At 45.4% G+C, this 22,299-nt stretch overlaps 1 long non-coding RNA gene across 2 annotated transcripts in view; it reads right to left on the reverse strand.

The window, feature by feature from the left end:
• LOC118177068 overlaps positions 1-22,299 on the reverse strand; it is a 53,743-nt gene that overhangs the window by 17,561 nt on the left and 13,883 nt on the right. For both annotated transcript variants that reach the window (XR_004755665.1, XR_004755666.1), the window contains exon 3: positions 1,185-1,260. This is a non-coding gene — a long non-coding RNA (uncharacterized LOC118177068). The remainder of the gene's footprint in view (positions 1-1,184; positions 1,261-22,299) is intronic.

The raw sequence follows: 22,299 nt of genomic DNA on the forward strand, positions 1-22,299 counted from the left end.
TGATTTCGAACAAAGGCCTTTTTATCCTCACCACCCTTCAAACAGCCCTCTGCACAGGACTCTTTGTTGTCAGACCGAAGGAGCCTTCTCTTTCCAAATGCTTTTCATGCTTTCTGTACAGCGAACATCTCCCCCAGGAACTAACACAGCACTCTGCAGGAATCCTTTCTGTAGGCAACGAGAGCCTGGTGGAAGGACCAGGGACCTCTTCTGGGATCGAGGGAGCTGAGATGCACTGAGGTGCTGCAGGCACAGGAGAAGCAACTCTGCATGTGGAAAATGGGCTCCATCATCTGAGGACCTGAGGGAGATGCCTCCACCAGATGCTTTGAAAACCCCCAGAAGATAAACCTGCCCATAGGCAAAGGGCTGTCACAAGCTCCTTACCCCACGGTGCTTACTGTTTGTTACAGGATGCAGAGATCTCCTGCTCTCACTGGAGCACAGCACACAGCATTTGGTAACACAGAGCTGGATTTTGGAAAGTGCTGAACACACACCAGGTCCTGTTGCTGAGGCCAGGCTCTTCTGAGTAGCCAAGGCAAGTAACTAGATTGGCATCGCTGGGATCAGTCAGATGTCTAAGCAAGTAAAAACAAAGCTTGGAATAGCTGAGGACCCAATGCTGATCTCAAGCCCCACTGGTGCAGGCACATGCGGAGTTACTGTGGTTAAAACTCATGCAGATGAGAGTGGAAACTGGCCTCCAGTACAAGTGCACGCTGAGGGAAAAGACAGCTTTCCTTTTAGACATGACTCCAATTGTACAGTCTGAGATTCAATTAAGTTTTGCTTTCCTGACATCTCCTTCCAAATACAGGCTCGGTCTTTGTGCTAGGCATTTTTAAAAATAAAATAAAACAAAATCATACGTTTGGCAGGACCTGGGCATTCCTGCTACTAAATTGTTCTGTTCTTCATGCAAAATTTCAGTGTATTAAAGAGAAGGGGGGTAGCCTCTTTGACCAGTGTCCAACTGTTTAGAACTGTTAAATATGAGTTTTTGCCCATGTTTACATGTGGAATGGAACACAGCCATTCAACCACAAAATGTTCCCAAAGCAAACATCCAAAACCTGGTTGCTGGCTAGGTACATTGACAGAATCGCCTGAAACCAGTCATTCACAGAATGCCAAAACAACAGATTACCATGGGTAAAAAATATACAAGATTATTTTCTTACCTCCTGGGAAGAGGCCATTGCGAGTGACAGGAAACAGCGACTGGCAAAACAGAATGTAGGCTCAGGGCTTTTTCATCTGGAGGGAGAAAAAAGATTGGTGTTAGTTCAGATCTGCAGAAACGCATGCCATTAACACAATAAAGCCAGCACATGTTGTCAATAGCATGTATGGGCAGCCTGAAGTAGAGTAGATGTATTCTGCTAAGTCAAGACGTGCTATATGATCTAGAAATAAAGAAACAGAGGTAAAGGCAGAGACAAAGCAACTGAAGCAGGACATGGCATGTTACCCCCAGATGGGTTTCCTTGCCCCATGTTAGCCAACCATTCGGTGTTTCTGAAGGCTGGAAAGTGCCACCTGAGCTTCCCAAGGAGAAGTAGCCTGGGCCGTGGGGCCTTTTGCCAACCCTTGGACTGGGTCTCACAATTGTAATGCCTTTTCCCCCTTTTTTTCCCCCTTTTTCTCTTTTTCCTTGCCATGTTTCATCCTTTGCCCTGCTTCTTTCACATCTCCGAGCACGACTCACCAACAAATAAAAATGTTTCACCATCATGTTTTCTTTTCTCCTTCATGTTAACACCTTTCCACGAGCTGAGTGATCCCCGCACACAGCGGATTCCTGTTATTATTCTGCCTGTGCATCGACACCTTGTTGTAGGAGCCGTGTTGATCGATTGCAGGTGCCCCTCACTATGGAACTGGCCAACAACCCACTCACAAATTTGCTGCGCTTGTTAATATTAAAATCATATGGCCAATACCCTCCTAAATTGGTTCAGGCTTGAGGTACTGCTGATTCACAGTAGGAACAGGGTTGCAACTGGCTTTCTGCAGGCCCCACTATGTATGGTAAACACTGCACTTTGTTGAAATAACATAAACTTTTGAGATAAACCTATTGTAGCAAAGGAAACATTAAAGTGCCACCACCATCTCTGCTTCAGAGCATTAAAATTAGCTGCATCGCAGCTGCATGTCTGCAGCAAACTGAACTCTCTGATCCGAGAGCACGAGGAGAAGAAACTTTGCAAGGCAAACACCTGCTGAGGTTCTCAACATTCACTGCTTACCAACCCTGGAAAGGAACACGAGAATAATTGCTGGTGCTCCTCCGTTAACCAAGCAGAAGAGAGAGGGGAGCTCTTGAAACTCTCAGAAAACTTTGGGCTGGGTTTTTAGATGGATTGGCTGGAGCAAGAGCGAAGCTGGTTTTTCACCTTCCCGCACAATTTATTTCAATCCGCAGCGTTTGTTCGCAAGTCCCAGTGCGGTCTCTTGGGAGTTCAGCCACCATCAAAACAAAATCAAAGCTCCTTAAAAGCTTTCAAACATAACACATTATCCCAAATATTTATGATGTGCATGTACAACTTTCATACTTTGTTGTCTGGAAAATATTTTAACAGGTGGATTGGCAATGATGCCTAATGGTGATTGAACCCGTAACTTCACTGGTATTTCAAGAGATAAGCACCAAGCTGTGTTTCGTTTGCCGGCGGGGATATGGAGGCCTGGACTTGTTACTAACGCTCCTGCCAGAGAACCAGGCAGGAAACACGGACACTGCCTGGTGCCAGAGCCTTCAGCCAGACCAGAGGAATTTGCCGATTTTTTTGCCAACTCCTCTCATGGAACAGAAAAACAAAGTAGCACAAAACATGTCCCTCTGTGCCGGCACAGTCCTGGCCTAGCAAGAATCCCTTGCTAGCCAAGGCTGCTTCTTTCCTTCCAAAAGGTGACCACCTGATTTTGTAATCACTAAAATGCATGGCTTAATTACATAGACTCACTAGCAGATTCTCAGCTAGCCCAGTTGTGCTCAGATGGTGCAGTGACAAGGGTGTTAAAGAGACCAAACAGAACGAGAGCATTTTTCTCCCGTTTGCACTGCAGAGCCGAGCAAAGCGGCTGGGCTACCATCAATCATCCCATCTCCTTCGGAAGTTCAGCGTGTGAGATTAACTGCGCCTTGTAAGAAAAGTCTGAGATAGAAATGTTAGGCTGCAAACAGAAGTGCTGGAAACCCCATCGCTCTCTGGCACTAACAATTCACCTGAGCAAAGGTCTAGGCGGATACCCTACAGAACAGGACGCAACCAGCCAGAGAGCACCGTTTATGATCTGTTAGGTGTCTCATTTAGGTCACATTCAGACCTGGCTTAGAGAGCTATGTGAACTCTAGATGCCAGGCAGAAAAGCAAAGGGAGAATTTGAGGAAGCACACAGATGCAGAATCGTTATCAGAACAAATCAGTTGAATGCTGAGAGCTGGAAACAACGTCGTTAAAACAAATGTACGCATCTTCCAGGGGGATTTTCCCAGAATAATTGCATGCTCTCGCCTAGTGTTGCTTGGGAAGGCCACCCCAGAAGTTGATGGTTTAAGGTAGTTGAAGTGGGATTAGCCTTCATGAAAGACTCAGGAATACTTCTTCTCAGTGAAAGTTTACAATAATATTTTAAAGACTCTCAACCAACACCCATACTTAAGCTTTGAAAACAGATAATGCATTTTTAATGGGATTGCACATCTGACAAGGAATTTGACTAATTCCTCTGATAGCAGACAGCTTCCTCCCCATAATTCATCTCAAAAGGATCAAAAATCAAAACACTCCCTACCATCTTTGGAATGGCTCCCCTGCCCCCAGCTGCCTGGAAAGGATCAGATCAATTCCAGCAACTCAATGGCAAGAGAACAGAGCAGCAGATAACTGACCTCCCCGCAGCCCGCTCCACCAAACAAGGGCTTGAGTAAGGAAGAACGGGCAAAAGTCTCCAGGAGAAGGGCCAGCTGGGCTGCTGACACTGAGCCCATTGTTTCACAGACATATCAGGCAGCCCATGTTGGAGCTGTTTGAGTGTTAAGTGCAGCCACCAAAGTCTTCAAAGTCACTCGAGTCAGATCATTTCTTTGCTCCGGTGTGCTAACAGTTGTGAAACGCTGGGAGATGATCGAATCTGAGGTGTTGTAGGAGAAGCATGAGGATTTTCATTAGCTTCTTTATTATTTGCCCTAACGAGGATTTCCATCTCATAACCATTTGTTTGCCATGCATTAAAGCCCTTCTCCAAAGGAGGAGACAAGTTAGTACTCTCCAGAATCTCACAGCTGTGCCTTTAAAGCTATTCCCAGCATAATCCCTTGTAGATGATCCACAGCACAAAACCTAGCAAGGTCTGTCAAGGCATTTTTAGCATTTGTTCTGTTAAAAAAAAAAAAGAAAAAAAAAAGAAAAAAAAAAAAAGAAAAAAAAACCCTGAGGTATTAGGGTGCACTAATCTTTAGAAAGGTTAATTTATTCATAGAGATTTTGACAGAGATGTATGGCTAGGCTGGAGTCCCAGGCACTTCTTCCCAAGGGGAACTGCGAGTGCAGAGACGGCTTTCCTGACACAAGAAGAGAGAGGCGTCAGAAATGGGCCCGAGCGGCATTAACTTGGGGGCTCCCGTGCATTTAGAGCACTTCTCCTTCCTGTAACCAACCACCACAGCAACTTGGGCTGCCTGATGATAAAACCAGGAGGAGCCCACTCGTCCTAGACACCGCGGTCCCAGGTGAACTGCAGACAGCGAGAGCATCATGTTCTCCTGCAAAACAATAGCTAACGAAGCTCCTTCCTCTTTTACAGCAGGTGCCTCCCCTGTAAGCAAAGAGAGAACATGCTGCAAAGCTTTTCAGTGGTGTAGGCTGATGCTAGCGTGGGATGGACAGCACGCGATGCTGCCTGGATGACAGACAGGGTGTCTTTCAAGTCTGTCTGTTCAGGTAGACCATGCTTCTGCTGGGTTTCGTGGAGTGGTATTTTGGATTTCTAGACAATGTCTTGGATACTCATTCTCAGCCAAAAGTTGAGTGAGACTAAATGTATTTCTCTGGACACTCTGGGATATCTTTTTCAAAATACCAGAAGATAAATCTGTGGATGCTCCAACAAGAGGTATCCTGTGAAATAAATTGCATCTTTGAAATAAAACATGTTAGAAAAAGCAGAGGGTAATTTTATGATATCTGATCATGCCCTATTTTTTTTTTTTTCCACTGGGAGCAGAGTTTGATCCATAACTGCACAAAGATCACTTCCAGATTAAAATTGTTTTTATTTCTTTTCAATTTAAGCAGGGAGGATGTAGCAGAAGCCAGCCAAACCTCTAGTCTCTGCAGAGGCCTCTGGGACCTTGAACTGTCAGGACACTGCAGGAAGCCAGCCTGATAACTGATTTGGTTGCTTCTTTTTTAATTTGCTTGGAGTCTGTGCAATTAAAACTAAAGTTTCCACCGGCTGTAGAATGATAGAGCTAATTTGTGACTGCCCTCTAGTTTCAGCAGCAATTCCTCAATGTCAGGAATACCTGCACTGTTTCTTGCAAGCTCTTGACCAAGAAAGAAACTTAATCCTGCCGATAGCTGGCTGAACCATATGCCGGGCCGTGCAGGCAAGAATGCAGCCAGCAGGTCCAGGCAAGTGATCCTTGCCCTCTATTGCTACTGCACCTGGGGCACCGTGTCCACTCTGGGGCCACCTGGTAGAAGAAAGCCATCGGCAGGGAGCGGCAAGTCCAGCCCTGGGCCACCAAGCTGGTTGGGGCAGAAGCACATCTTACAGAGAGACCCTGCGAGGGAGGACCGTTCAGCTCAGAGAAGAGAAAGAAAAGGGGGAACCCCGCTGCTGACTGCTGCTACCTGATACATACAGAGAAGATGGGGCCGGGTTCTTCTTGGAGGTGTCTAGCAGTGGGGTGGGGGCAACAGATACAAACTGGAAGATGGAAATCTCCAAACAGGCATGAGGAAACCTCTGCAATGGGTTGCCCAGAGGAGTTCTGGAGCCTGTGTCCTTGGAGGTTTTTCAGACTCAACTTGATAAAACCCTGAGCAACCTGATCTAACTATGGCAGGTTGGACCAGAGGACCTCCAGAGATCATTCCAATCATCATTCTGTAATTCTGCCATTTCTTTTGGTGGATATCTGTGTATGAGTCTCTGACGTGCTGGACCCATGCTGCAAGAAATGTTCCCCTGATGGGAGCTCTGTGTTTTCCCGTGCCACAAAGCAGCAGTCACTTGTCCCCGCAGAGGGGGGCACAGGGGGCACATTTAGTTTTGCACACTAGTTTTTCCTCCAGTATCTTATTCCCAGCCATAACATCTCAAAACACCTCCCCCAGCGCTAAATCAGAACCGGCTCATCCTCAGCCAGCCTCCTTTGGTGTCCCCGTGTTCACCCGCACCTCGGCACCGCAGCGGACAGGGGACCCGCTCAGCGAGCTGAGCCAAAAGCAATAAGGCCCTGCTGACCAGAGCTAGTTAACTGCTAGTTTAGATTATTAACCTCTTGTCCTTAATGAGAGTCCTGAGGCCGCTTAAGCCACAAGACCAAATTTCTCCTAACCGCAAACATGGAATCCTCATTAATATGAATCCGAGACACTTTCCCAGGAAGAAATAATTTGCAGAGTGTAGGATCTACCCAGAAGCAAACGATGCTGGATTTAGGAGCATGTCTGAAACTCCTGCAGTTCGATTTAATTTATCCCCAAGGAGAGGGAGGAAGGTCTGGATTGAGAAATGGATTTTTAGTTTTAATTGCCAGGTGTCACCAGGCCTTAAAAACAAAGCTTTCTGATGGTTTCCCTGACACCCCCAAATACTTGTAATTATTTTCTGGGGAATTTTACTTGAAAAACGATCTATTTCTAACTGAATTTAAGCCCGTGTTATGCAAACAGTAAACCAGCTTGTTTGAAAGTAATCTTTACCCAAGGGCTAGCAGAGAAATAAAAATAAATACCGTATGAGAGGTTTTTACAAAACCACAGACACCACCAGGTTTTCCAGGTCTGAAGGAAGAAAATCTCATTCTGCGAACTCCCTTTTATATTTTTGTAAGTTAAATTTTTTAAGATGTGTTACAACTGATACACGGATTGAGTTACCCAACCACCAGCACCTGCCACCTCTGCCGTGGCACGCAGCAGTGTCCAGCGGCACGCAGCAAACTAGCTGAGGACAGGAAGCTGAATTTACTGCATTAATCTGAAATTGCAGAAGGTCAGGGCTTAGCAGCACATGAGGACTCATTTTCAACTCAATTATTGATCTCACCACTACTCAACACAAAGCTGGCATCCCAGGGTTTCCACACAAGGGACCAAGGACCCTCCGTTTACGCCGGGTCCAAAAGATGCTGCTGTTTGCAATGCAGCTCTGGGCATGCTTTCCCCCTTCAGGATCCTCAGCCCCATCACCTGGTCCCCAGACTGCAGCCAAGCCCTGGCCAGAGCCCTCGTCAGGAAGCCCATGAAGCAGGGGAAGCAGCAGGGCTCCCCTCGGAGCTGCCTTATTCTCAGGAGGGTGCTCAGCCACCACGAGCCGTTCTGCCAGGTGGGATTGTGCTGGACAAGGAACAGGGGGCTGCTTTCCCAATTGTTCTGCCCATTCCCAGAAATACGAATCCTGCCTTTACCCTCAGAGAGCAGTGATGCCAGCTGAAACCCGAAGACAACGGGGAGGTGGAGGCATTTCCCCGAAGTCCCACGGGAAGGATCTCAACCTCGGACCGCCGAGATAACACCCCGTGGGAAACCGTGCCTCAGGAACTCACAGCCTCCGACAGAAACAACCCACCAGAACTGATGTCCTGGAAAGCATCACTGTGTAACGCATTATCCCCTGGTGTCTGAGCTACTGTGCTGGCAAAAGCTTGTCGTAACGACAGTCACCTACCCCCCCGCGCACACTGGTTTGCATTACAGCAAACACGGCCCAGCAGAAAGCCAATTTCTCTCGGCCGCAATTGGGGCTGGACTAATTCCAACCAGTCACTATCTAACAATCTCCTTCCAGGAGTTCCCACTCACTTCTCCTTTCTCCTGTATCAATTTATTTTTATGTTGGTATCTTGTTTTAATCTTTTCTTTCACGTGGATGTGAGTGCAATACCAAGAGCAGATGTGGCTCATTTCTGTGTAGAGCAAGGCTCAGTCATAATAAATGTAAAGAGCTTTCTCAGGTATGTTTGTTTGGCTTCTACAACACGCAGACAATGTTTTTCATTAGATTTATTTCTGGCAGGGTTCATTGAAACTGGAAGGATCAGTTGGGCATTTTTTCCCCCTCTCTCTCTAATTTAACATCCATTTTGCAGTTTTAGTAGCAAAGATATTTGTCAGATATTCAGCAGCTCATGCAAAAATTTATCTTTTCTATATGAAGTGTTTTTTCGACCAAAATAAATGTTAATTTTGATTTGTAAAATAATTATTTCATTCCTGCTCGGCTTGAGGGTGTGATGGAATTCGCCAACATATAGGGGTACTGCATTTCTGCCAGCTCTGCCCACGGGGTCTCTTCTCAGACACAGCAGAGGTGCCCTGCCTGCCCCAGGCTGAGCCAAGGAAGGCTCAGAGGCAGGACGTGCTCCTGCCATCCACACCGTACCTGCTCCGTGCATAGCCGAAAATGTTTTCTGCAGTCTGCCGATGCGGAGCATTCCACCAGCATGAAATCTACTTCAAACCACACATCGTGCGGCAGCAAATTCCAACAAGAGCTCACCACACAATGGCAAGCAGTAATGGACTACACAGGTCTCATTCCTGATGGTCATCGCTAGCTCAAGTGACAAATAAATTCCGCAGGCTCCCACCTCTTCCTGAAATACAAGAGCTTGCAGGGATCAGCACGGATCAAGACAAGCCATTGAGTTCTGCCAAAGCATCTCAGCAATAGGAGCTGCTCAGCTTTCCTCCGCCTCTGCGGACCCCCAAGCGTTGTCACACTTGTCAGCCAGCTATCTCCTTTGAACTGCTGCGGGACTTTGAAATGTTGTGCTGCAATGGTCCTTCTAGCGTAAGTCAGCCTTTTAGAGTGGAACTATATAAGACTTTCCCTGCTTTATTGGATATTGGTATTCATATCTTCATATCTTCATTTGAAATAAGTAGGTTTTCACTCAAAAATAAAAAATTCCCCCCTGTGCAGTCCAGAAACTGAACGTGGCTTAAAAGCCACAGAATTACGAGCACGGCACAAAGCTCCTTCTGACTGTTCAGACAGTACAAGGCCCAAAGTCTCTGAATTTTACAGTATTTTTTTTGCTGCCTTTTAACCTCCTCTTGCTGATGTATCTGACCAGTTACATCAGGAACTGACTGCCTCCTATTGCCTCTTAAACAATTCACCTTTACAAGCACAACCAGCCACAGGTCAGTCTACCTGCGCATGTGCAGGTATCTGTTAGAGCATTCCGTTTTGTGTAGAAGACGTGCACATTTCCAAAAGTCAAAAAATATATATATATCAACCTTAAACCTTCAAAGAAATAACATTAGAGAAAGACAAAAGACACAGCCTACTGTGATACGCTCAGCAATTTTACACCTTGCTGGCAGTGCTACCACCTCCTGCTGGAGACCGGCAGGTAGGGGTGGCCTCTACCCAGCGGGGGTCACAGCCTCCCTGAGCACACTCATGGCAGCCTGACTCCCAGCCCAACAAGGGCTTTCATGGCCCCGATCCCTCCTTCTGACCTCTTTTTCTTCTCTGGATAGCGTAGGCAGTGATGCTGGAAGCTCACTTCAGTGCGTGCATCTGAATAACATTTCTGATAGCTTTATGATTTTTGCTAGGTTTTCCTTTTTCCTTTTTTTTTTTTTTTTTTTTTTGACATTTTACACAGGACAGATGTTGTCACCAAGGCTGCTCTTGTAAACAAGATATGGAGATGGTCTGGATTGGGTTACCTTGGTAAAATAGTTTAAAATAAATAAAAGGATGGTTGGTCTCTCTCGGATGAATTAGCTTGATTGGAACTGTCAGGTTAAAAAGGTCTAAATAAACAGAGTTGTGCATCTACCCTTAATGGAGTTAAGGGCCCAGGACAAGTAGTAAAGATACACAGAATGAAAGCCTAGATGATGGAATTCATCCCTGCGCAGACACGGCTGATATGTATGTAAGCATCTCTTAAATCCCAGTCTAAAGAGGGCCTTGGACTTACAGAGACTACAGGTTTAGTTCGTAACACCCACTGAATGTTGCAAGGCTTTGCTGACTCTTTTTTTCCTGCTAATAAGTAATTTCACACAAAAACAAGTCAAGGATGTCTAGAGATGAGAGAGAGCATTGCTGCTGCCTGCAACTTCAGAGCTCCTTGCCCAGGGTGTTGCTCCATGAAAATCCCTGAAAATGGAAGTTATTACACTCCTCTGTGATCCCACAGGATCAGATACACCCCAGTCTCTTTGCAGGGGTGTTGCATAGGCTCTCCTTTGCACTTCTGTGCCATAAAGAATGCTTCCCTGGCTGTTCTGAACTGCTGAGCAGGACTTTATATTGTGACATATCCTGCCATGGAGATCACAGAATCACGGAATAGTCTAGGTTGGAAGAGACCTCCAGGATCACTGAGTCCAACCTCTGACCTAACGCTAACAAGTCCTCCACTAAACCATATCCCTAAGCTCTAGATGTATGAACACACCTGGAAAAAACAATCTGGTGATGTTGTATAGTCATTGCAGGATGAAAGATGTCCAAGTGTAGACATTTACAACATTTCAGAAGGAAATACAAAATGCAACAAGGCATTATCCTCCGGTTCCTATTAGTGCCTTTAGAAGTCTCTCAGTAACTCTGTTACTTTGGTGCAATAGGGAAGCTCTGATAATTAAAGACTGACTCTTTACAGCAGGTACTAATTTTACATTTGCCACTTTGAGCTGTTCTGACATAACTTTTCATCCAAAACCAGCATCTAAACATCATTTATAAAGGCCACCTCTGGTTTTGTTCCACTTGCTTGTACACAAAGAAAGTTAAAGAAAAGCGTATTGTTTTGCTTTGCTAAACATCGCCTACAAAATGCATGGTCAAAAACAACCAGGAGGTTTAAATTCCAAGTTATTAGAAATTACTGGATACTGCGACTCCCTCCCAGTTAACAGCTATGAATAAGCACAGAAACAGAGGTACCTACACAAAGAATTTGGCCCATAGCAAACATATATTATTGTAAAGTTGTCCAGAAAATAGATGCTGTTCAGACCAGAAATTACCTTAAATGACTGTTGAGTTGACTGGGTTACAATATTTTAAGGATCATAAAAATAAATATAGTTGTCCAAACAGTGAGATGCAGTGTATTGCCAAGTAAAACACCGCCGCATGAAGGGGTGCTTACCCTGCGTAGCACTGGGCTGCCTGTAAACTACAAGCACCGGGATGAAGTGACTCTTTGTTCGGTCTGTGTGTTTAAAAATTGACGAGTGCTCCGTGGTATCAATCATGCCTGTCAGACAGCACAAGTGCAGATCTGTTACACTTAAAGGGTTGTCAAACGAGACATGATTTAATTTGTCATTTTTTTCTCTCTCTCTCTTAGTGCAGCGTGCACGTGCTCTTCATTACTCTTCATCATCAGGGAAAATGAATACATTTTTTGTATAATTTTTTTTTTCTCCGGGAGGGTGGAGGGATGGTTGTTTACCAATGACCCAGCACTTGTGAAGAGATCATAAGCAGCTGTTCCCTGCATGCCCTCACGATCTGAGAATTTAAGTGAAGCCGTGGGAGGAGCGGGACAGGAGCAGGGGCTTTTTGGTCCAGGTTTTCAATAGACAAAGGCCTCGGGCCCGCACAGGGCTCTGCAAAGGGACTGCACGAACAGCGTCCTTGTTGCATTCTCTTTCTTCACTTAATTCTCCTTTTCATCAACTGTCTAAAAGCAATTTTAACTGGGTATCTTCACGTTATGCTTTTGGGAGCACAACAGGCAGGGAATTTTGCCTACTTTGGGACTGCAAATTGAATTCAAAGACTTGGATTTCTATAACCCTGTGAGCAGGGTTTATTTTACTCTTAGGAGAAGCTTTACCTGTTGTCATAATCCAGGAAGAAGTAAGGTAGATAAATAAAATATCAGAGTGCTGCGGAAAAGTCTTAACTCATTTGTTTCACCGTTAGTGTTGCTGCATGTTTTCCCATAGAAGATAAAGAAAAAATTGTAAAGGAGAAGAGAAATAACATAAAGACAAATATATTACAAACAGAGAAAGAAATATTACCTATTGATAGGCACATTTTTCACTTATGGTGGGAAACCTGAAGTCCTACCCCCAAAAGAGTTTCAGGTATCTGTGAGCACAGTTAGGCTTTTCCCTTCAAAGACAAACCTAAACTAATAAAATGTCCTTAACTCTGGGCAGAATTCCAGACACATTCTGAACCAGGCAAATCCCCAGCTCTTAGTGAGAGCTGATGGCCCAGCGTTGTCCAAGGCCACAGTTTGGCCTAATGCTTTCACGGTAAAAAGCTTTATTTTACCCGAAGTTGAGCACCTTCTAAAAAGCACTGGCTAGAAACAAGGCTGTGTGGTGCTTGTCTTCAGACACTTTACACAGATAGCTGCTTCCCCTTTCTACAGGTGGGAAACCCAGAACATCTTCAGATGAAGTGAATGCCACAGCTCACCTGTCAAGTCTGTAAAATGGACTAAAACACAAACAGCACCTGGATCCCTGAACCCGAAAGTACCCTGCTTGTCTTTCAGGTGATGCTGTGAGAAAATCGTGTAATTTTTCACTTGATATGAAATGGTAATTTCATGCCAGGTGAGTGCATCAAGGTGATGACCCATTATTACTGCAGAAGCTATTCTTAACCTTAAAAACAAACTTGGTTTCATCAGAGCCAAAAAGTAAGGGACAGAACCTCATTGCTATCAGCACCACTCGTATGCAGAACAACAGGAAAAATAACTCCTCCCTCCAAACGCTGCCAAACAGAGTAAAGCTTGCAATGAGACGAACACCCCGATCCTTGGTCACAAGCCATTGCCATATCTGCTAAGCTTGGGACTGCGGGGGTTCAGGCAAGATCCAGCTGCATCCTTCAATTAACATTTCATTCATCGCAAAAAGCTGGATAGAGAAGTCCAAGCCCGTGCCTCTTTGCTTGCAATGACACCTCTCTTCCTTGGCGTTAAACAATGCCTGCCTTCTGCAAACGTCTTTCTCGTGCAGCCGGATCTGGGCCAGCACAAAGCAGCTGTCATGAGAAACTCCTTCCAAGCACAACGACAGCCCTGTCTCACGTGAAGGAGTCTAAACTGAAGTCCTACTTATTCTAGCATTTCCTATGGAAAGATTTTACAGGTCCCCACTGAAAATGAGCCTGAGTCAAGCACAGCGCTAACCTGGCAAACCTCCGCTGTGTTCCAGCACGGTGTATGAGCGAGGCCGTTTTCCAAAACGCCTCTAACATAGGAACCTAGCGATGCAGCACTGGAAATTAGAAAGTTCCAACTATTGACAAGTTTCTTCACATTTCTCTGGCGATCCTCAGGCAGCACCTAGGTCTGCCAGGCAGCAGCTGCCCCCAGGACTCCATTTGGGGCAGGAATTTATTGATAAGTGAAATATCACCGAGCCACAGAGGACAAAACCCAAACACAAGGGCAAATCACTCGGCTGTAGCTCCAACTTGGGCCTAAACAACACCCGTCCCCAGCGTCCCACCCGCAGGATGCGTGACTCCCATACCCGAGAGGCGAACATAGCGCTTTGGTGCTGATAGTCCTCAAGCAGCCAACAGCAGCAGGGGACCAAGGGACAGCAGGCCTCAGGCACGTGCTCGGTGGCTTTTCTGAACGGTGTCCCAGATCCTGCTTTACCTATTGATGTGAATAGCCCTATTCAATTCAAACGGACTGCTCACGGGAACACGGATAGAAAATTTTGGCTCTGCTTTGGTAAACTAAATTTCAAGAACAGTCTGAGTATACCATAACAAAGACCCTAAAGCCAGCAAGGACCATGAAAGGAGCTCATTTCATTACTAAATCAATTTGTAAGTATAAACATATAGTTATCTGGCTAAAATATGGATTTTCCCTATTTGAAATACTGCACCTCAAACTTACTAAAAACTTACCCCTTAAGGAAGCAGGCAGCATGCTGCCTTTGGATGCCCCAACTATAAATCAAGAGATTTCCTGAAGTCTGCCTGGAATAGTGGAGAGTAGCCAAATTTACATGAAGTGCTATTTGTGTGCTATTAGTTGTGGGGTGGGAGAGGGAGGAGTGTGGGAAGGAAAAAGGGGAAGAAGGAAAACCACTTTCTTAATAGTTCCTACAATGTTTGGAAAACATTCATTCATAGCATCCATTTATCAGGCTTCCATGCAATAACTCCAGGGCAAAAAATAAAAATAAAAAATAAAAAAGCCTGAAGGGCTGAGGTAGGTGGAAATCAGGGATACCAGGTTTTAACTGGGAAAAACTGGAATGTTGTCAATGTTTCCATTTAAAAGAATCATAATGACAAGGTGATGTTTGTGCCTAGGTGCCAGTACGAGGTAGCAGATGAGGTCAGCTTGTTCTGCTCAGCAGTTCCACATCTGAACAAGTCCAGTCTGAGAACTTTTAAGATTTCATTTTCAGTCAGCTGCTGCCCCCAGACTCCAGATGCGACCGTATTCACCTAAATGTCCACCGTGTCACTCAGCTGGAAAAACCCAGCCAACTTGGGTAGGTCCTGCTGCAGATGGGGCACAGCAAAACACCTCCAGGCCATGTCCATTGCATCACATAATTCATTCCCAGGTTCTGCATCATAAGGCTGGGACGTATTGAAACCACATCTTGTCTTAAGCAAGGGACACGATACCTGTGAGAGAAAAGTCACCACTGCAGAGCGCTTTCCACGCAGCCCCAGTGCCGTGCCTTGGGTTCACCGGTGACCAGAACATCACACAGAGTCATCTAGTGGCCAAGCGAGATCCTACAGGGGAGTGATGCCATTTTCTAACGTGAAAAATGAAAAGGTAGCGAGCAATTAGCCCCTGGTATCTAATTTCATCGTGAATTTGAAAAATGCAACAGGAAGCAAGAAACCAAAATGAAATAATGTGCGTATGTGAAGCCGAAGACAGAGGATGGTAGCAAGTCATTATTAGAGCGTTCGAGCTGTCAGGAGTGACCTCCCCTGCTGAGTATTGATATTAGCTTAAATGCAAAAATTTTGCATCAGCTGTCATCCGCAAGAGAGACGGATCTCGCTGCAGCTAGAGCAAAAATTCTCTTTCTCATATTTTAGCCGATCACATCCATGGTTGTCTTTTGATGTCTCTAGCTGAGAGAACATTTTTATAAAACAAACCAACAAAAAAAAAAACCTCTTTGGGAATCCCTGTTGGTGTGATGTTTTTGATTAGTGCTAATGTTTTTCTGGCCGGCTGTGAAAATGCATTTAACTATAATTGACTAGGCATTGTAATTCCAAAGCTTTATGAAACAAAAATCCACAGAGTGACAATCTGATACAGAAATCTGGCAAAAGATGATGTATCTCGCCCCTCAGAGACAAGTTTAATGGAATAAAAATATTGATCTAATATAGAAAGATTGGATATACATTTTGCTATAGCTCTCTGTATTATCAAGGGGGCAGAGGAGAGAATTCTTAACATGGAAACCTATTCATATTTGGAATAGTTTCCTCTTAAAGGAAATGGTGTAATTGTAATTTCAGCACTCACTCTGCTGCAAAGCAGACAAAGCACTGAGGACTACACTACTGAGAGGAGCTCTGCTCTGGGGGACGGCACAGACCAATCTTCTGCACTTCTAATTCCTACGATTCCCCGATTTCCATTTTCACTCAAACTGGAAGCCGGGGAGGGAGGCGGGAGGAGAAAAGCAATGCAATTCCCTCGCCAGCATCACCAGTGCTTTATTCTCCCAGTCAGGGACAGACGACAACACCTTGTTTACTGGTTCCCGAAGAGCTCCTCTTTATGGTAGCCACAAGGAAACCACGTGTTACCCTTGCTCAACCCCAGGGCTGGAAAACGCAAGCCTGGGTGATTCCCATACAGTAGATTCCAGAGAGTACATTTAATTAATGCTCTAAATTGGACGTTCTTGCAGGAAAAACAAATCTGTCAAGGGAAAGAGCTCCTTAATTTGTGCAACGAGGAGCTCAGCTGTGCAGTAGTAGCAGTGACACCACCAATTTGGTTCTAGGGCTTGATGCTAAACCGAGCGGGGACCACGGCGAGGCAGCGCGGCCGTGCCGGGGTGGCACCAGGTGGGTGCCCGCCACTCGCCCGCATGGCTCTGTGCAACCACGGCGGGTGTTGCGGGTGATTTCCCCCTCTTTACGTTTTGAAAAGTGGAAAAAAAAAAAAAAAAAAAAAGACTGAAAAAAAGAACAACCCCAAAGAACACTGTGGATAAAGAAAAAGTCGCAGCATCGAATCAATTAATGCGAGTTCTTCCTAACTTCCATGCGAGCTTTGCCTTCAATTAGCATGATCTCACTGAACCCTCTTGTGTAGGCCTGGAGCAAAAGCAATGGAAACTTTCTCCCTTCTTGTTTTAATCTTTCACCAAGTCCTGACTTTCGCCTCCAGCCCGTCTAATTGAAACTAATCTTCGCGGGCGAGGCCTGTCTCTTTCCCTTAATCCCTCTCTAAGGAAGCTCACATGGTCCCAATTACAGCCACACCGGCCCCTTTTATTCCCCTCCTCGTCTCTTTCTGCCAGTTTCATTTTTTGAAAGTTTGCATTATTAACTCCATGCTTGCGAGTTCCTGTCTGTCACGGGGGCCTAGAGATGTTATCACTGGTTGCCGATGTATAAGGTTACCATGAAAGCATTTTATGGATTACATTTTGCAAAAAGGCGATAGAGGGCATGATAGCTAGCACAGTGGCGAGCTTTATAGGAGTTTATATCTGCAATAAATGAGAGGCCAAGGAAGTGTTTATCTTGGACTTAAGTGTATACCTGCTTAGTTATCTGAAGGCAGAGACAATAACAGCTCAGAAGGGATCGCTAACGTTTACTACAAGGGTTTCACAGAGATGCCTACGAGATGGGCCGCGGCCCTGGGAGGGAGCGGGCCGGAGACACGACCACGGAGCCCGGCTGGAGAATGTGTTTAACATTATGGAGTTAATGAGGTTACGTGAAGGCAAAGATAGCGCTTGCTGGTTCCCAAGCTGGCTCCTAATCCCAAGGCAAAGCCCAGCCCGCTAATGCTGGAGCTCAAACAATTTATTGAAAATAGACAATTTTCTTTCTCTTCCTTTTTGCTGTTTTTTTTTTTTTTTTTTTTTTTTTTTTTTTTTTTTTTTTCTACTTCCTTCTCATAACTTGCCGAGTCCCAGGCAATAGCTTCTGTGTTCCTCCAGTGCCATGATTTATTGCTTGCTTATATAGTTTCTGGTTCAAAGCTAGCGCATAAATCAATCATGGTGGTTGCTCCTCTGAATACATTCATTGGAACTCCTCTGCTGCAGCCTGGGAAAGGCTGCTCAGCACCACCACAGCCGCCTCGCTCCGTCCCATCCTCAGCCCTCGGGGTCTCTCCAGGCAGAGGCACACACGTCCCAAAGATGCCCTCCCAGCCTCGTCTGCCCTCTTCCCAGCGGGACAGCGGCAGAACAAGGGCAGGGACCCCCTCCAAGACACCAGCCCTGCAGATGCAGGGCACTGGGTGGCTGACGATGTGCAAATGAAGGAAGACAGAGGCGGTCTCCTTGAGCACCTGCCACACTCTTAACAGTTATCAGTGGTTCTGTGATTTAGTCTACAAGCCACCAACACCACCAATTGTTGTCAGTAGCCAGAGGCTGGAGCAGATCTGGGTGTCACCAAGGGATAACCCAAATCTGGAACCACAGACCTGCCCCTTTCCCATTTTGAGCAGATGGCAATCTGGGCTGTTCAGTAGCCTAAAGACCAGCACTATCTCCTTATATTCTTTCTTTTTCCTTTGGAGAGAAAGGAAAAAAGTGAGGGGCAGAATCATGTTGTGGCAAACACAAACGACATCTCACCTAGGGGAGCTTATATCACAGCTTCGTTAGCTATTGTAGCTCATACAGCCCCTGGGACTCTTTCCCACTTTGCAGAAGGAGAGGCTCCTTTCCCACCTGGAGACAAGACAGCCTCCAGCTCTGGAGCCTCCCTACATGAGGGCTTCGTACAGAACCCCAGGGAAGCCCTATGGTTCTCATCCACCTGAGCTGGGAGACCTACATTATGGGGAATTTCATGTGGGCCAGGAAGGGAAGAATGCTGTAAGAGCTCTGGATTTTAGCTCTACAGGCAGAATTATTTTTTTCCCCAAGAAAAAAAAAATGTTAGACTAAATGTGCTAAAAAGTAGAAATTTAGAAATTCCTGGAGTAAACACTGGAAAAAAACCTTATCACTCTGTCAACCATAAGATCTTATCAATCATTTCAAAACAATTGTACTCAAACATTTGATTTGCAACATCAAGTATATTTAATTCAGTTCACTCAAGTTGCAAAGTAAAAAGTCATTTAAACCAGAAAAATGACAATTTCTTTTTTTAAAATATCAAAGTAGCATATTTTGACAAACTCAAAGCATTTTTCCAAAGCACAATCCAAGTCAAGAATTTGTCAGAAACCTTTCCCACAAGGAAAACTAGCATTTTTGAGATGAAATGACTTGCACATCTGGATAACGAATTCTTGGCCAACACTAACTCGTGAACTGTGGTCTAGTTAGCAGCCGTCCCACCTGTAGCAGCCTCCTAGTCAGATCCTCAAGGGCTCAGCCACGGAGTAGGCACTACAGCTATTTCAGTTACTCTTGCGTGAAGCCTGCTCACACTTTGGCTTTAAGTGCTCCTAATCTTCATGATGGCAATACAATATGTGCTTTTGCCCAGTGGTTTTTGTTTTGTTTTGTTCTTCTTCCAGTATGGAAATCTTCATGACTCATTTGTCATTAGTTCAGTGTCTTTCATAAAACACTTTGCATAAATTCCTGAAAATTGAACGTTCATTAGCAAAAATCTGTTTCTGTCTTCTATAGTTGAGAGCAAGCCTGAAAATATCCTCTTCCTCCCCCACAAAGTCCAGAAAGAGAATTTGATAGAATTATGAAGCAATCCAGGCTCATTTAAGTCTAGAGGCTCTGAGGCAGAGGAGTCTGGCCCAGTAATTTTAAAATTTGTATTACTGATACAGATTTTATAAAATAACAAGAGAAAATACATCAACACATAAGTATGTGTTCATGGGACCCTTTTTCTGTCTCTTTTCTTTCTTCTGGGAAACTGTATTGTCTTTGAATACATTTCTGCCCACCTCCCTCTTTGGCCTAGCAAGCACAGTCAGCAAGAAACTTCACACTGCAACCTCTGGTCTGCTGCTGAATTTTTCACATGTGAGCTGAGAAGTAAAAACTCATAGCATAACATCATACATTTTATGGCACAGCAAGGATAGGTCATTCTTTTCCTTTGCCTGTGATATTTATGAGGACTTGGAGAATGATTAACTGAGGGGGATGGTGGAAATGAATCCTTCTAAACAGTGAAGCTTTGGATTCTCCAACCAAATGAATGGCTTTTATTCCAGATTTATGATCTTTTCACAGCCTAGCGATGATGAGTAATGACCTATCTTCACACTATTAAAGAATTTATTATGACTATTTATCACCAAAGTAACATAACAAGATTTGAAGAGGCACGGAATAATGCTAGGAGAGCAGCCAACATTGTCTTAGCTGTGAGCTTTCCCAAATACTGCAGAGCTGAAGCGGGGCGAGCAAAGGAGGGTGCCTGCCTCTGAGCACATGTGCAGAAGGGACAGGAGATCTGGAATCCAACGAGGTACATATGCAAGGTGAATATCGCCAAGGGAAGAGGGACAGAGAACACAGCTATGTGCACATGCACAACTTTTCTTCTCTCTTTTTCTCCATGCTTAAAAATGGGGAGGGAAACAGATCCACCAGACAATATGCAAACGTGCAGGCTAATGAGGCTGTTTTCAGTGGAGGATGAACCTCTCTAAGGGATGGCTAAACAAGACCCTAGAGGCACTGCCAAGAGCAGAGGGAACTGTTACAAACAGTAACAGCAATGCTGTGTGAGCAGTGAATGCTCGGGATCTGAGGGATGCTCCTGAGGATGCCCTAGCAGTCACGCGGCATTCTTCATGGCATTGAACTCACACCGTTCCCTCCAAATTCTCCTGTTTTCAGTTGTAAAATTCTAAAAATCAGAATTACAGCTGCCTTTGACACTTTTCAGATTCATAAAGTAGCCTGCGCCCAGCACATAAGGACAAAAACCCACAGCCTGTCTGCCCCTGCATCAACATTGAGCTGAGCACTAGCACTCTGCTTGACTTCAGTGCCGGCTACCAGAAATCCTCAAAGATGACTTTCAAAATTGGCTCCATCACGTGAGCTAAAGACTGAAAACATTGCTCCTGAAAGAAACACAGCCCAGCAGTGCAGGTCGTCTGTTTGCAAGAAACTACACCCCCTCCTCTTACCCGAGTTCCCCCTTTGCAGCAGCTCCGTTCTGGTGGCAGCTCTACCCATGGAAACAGGAGCAATAATGGATTTCCTCCAGAGCCTCGACACATAAGAGAGATCATGCCTTTCCACTTTTGAAGGGGGCTGTCAGTAAATGTCATATTTTATTTTGCTTCCGAAAGACAAATATGGCAACACACACGTTGTTAGCAGGCCAAAAGAATTATAACTGTATTTTGCTGAAAGCAATGTTGATTTGGATTTAGCCTAGCACTTCTTGTAAAACTGAATTACACTGAATTCGCTCTAAACAGCTGTGACATCGGCATCTTTATAACACACGCGCGCTGCTGGCTGTAGCAAAAGAGCAACTGATGCTCAGGGGAGAGGCAGCTCCTCACAACAGCACTCAAGTCACCACTCAATCCGGGCCACAGGATCCAGAGAAGTAGAGAGGAGAGGATTCACAGGGACAGTATGCCTTCAGACAGCTGTAGGTGATCCCCTCTCAGTCACAGAGGCAAGGAGCAGAACCTGCAGGGGTCCTTGGAATCTCATCCAGCCCCCCGACCCCAAACTCAAAGCAAACCATTGAATTCCCAACACTTCCACTCCCATGGCACAAGAATTTTGTGCTAATGGTCAGCACACACACAGCCCCAAGACAGTGGTCACCACTGAAGCAGCTGGAATTTAAAGAGGAAATCGGCAGGGTTGGCCTGGACTTGCTGAAGGGGCGTCCACTTGGCTGAAGACTTTGATGGTTTTGGACAGAACTGAGGCTGATGCAAGATGTGTGCAGGATGCAAGACGATGCAGGAATGTTTGCATTGCACTCACCCTTCTGCACTGCCATCACTACACAGCCCCAGAGGAGGAAATGATGTGTTTGTGACCACGGCTGTCCCGCAGGACATAAGGACCTCTCAGTGCTCATCTCCTTCTGTAGTAAACATCATAAAGACCAAGGGCACTATTCTACCCTCTTTTCTTCAATGAAAGTGCAGTGTGTGCATATACTTTCCAAAACAGCTCCAAAATCATAACAGTATTTCCTAGAAAAAAATGTGACAAACACATGAAATATATTATTGCTGCTTCCTAAAAGGACTCCAGGAAAGCACCGAGATTCCAGGGAGATGAGCAGAGAGGCCAACAAAGCAGAGCAGTGCCCTACCTATCCCTCACTGCACAGACTGATGGCTAAGATTGCCGTCCCGTAATACTGGAGTCAGAAACCACCCGAGCTGGTTTCATGTACCTAGGTTTTCTCATGATCTGCAGGCAGAGACTGGACAGCTGGTGGAAAACGAATAGGAGGCTTCCTCAAGCTAAGGGGAAGGCCTTTCCCTTTCCCAGGCTCTAAGAAATGGATTCCTGTGTTTCCTGGTACGCCGGTGGCAATGTTTGCTTCCTCTCCCCACACACAGCCCTCTTAGAGGCAAGCATGGCTTATGTTTTAAGGGCTCAGCTCAAAGTCTGCCAATGCCTGTGGCACTTGTTATGTTTTAATGGCGTTTAGATCAGGCCTAACATTTCTGAGGCAGTGGCTCCTCTCTTTCCACAAGGTATTTTTGTTCCGTAATCCAAAGAGTTCCAGGAAACTTCACAGGGTCAAACCCAGGTCTGAGCCAGAGCCTGCTTTGGGCTAGGATCCCGAGTCTGCCAGCCGCAGGCTCTTGGTCGCAGTGCCTCAGCTCTTCTCACTCAGCTGCCGTGCTGACCTCTGATGCTTTTTCTGTAGGAAAACATGCCAAATTACTGGGCAGAGTCCAGTTGCAGCAGCCAGCTCTGG

This window comes from Oxyura jamaicensis, chromosome 21 (assembly GCF_011077185.1).
Source record: "Oxyura jamaicensis isolate SHBP4307 breed ruddy duck chromosome 21, BPBGC_Ojam_1.0, whole genome shotgun sequence".
Lineage (NCBI taxonomy): Eukaryota > Metazoa > Chordata > Aves > Anseriformes > Anatidae > Oxyura > Oxyura jamaicensis.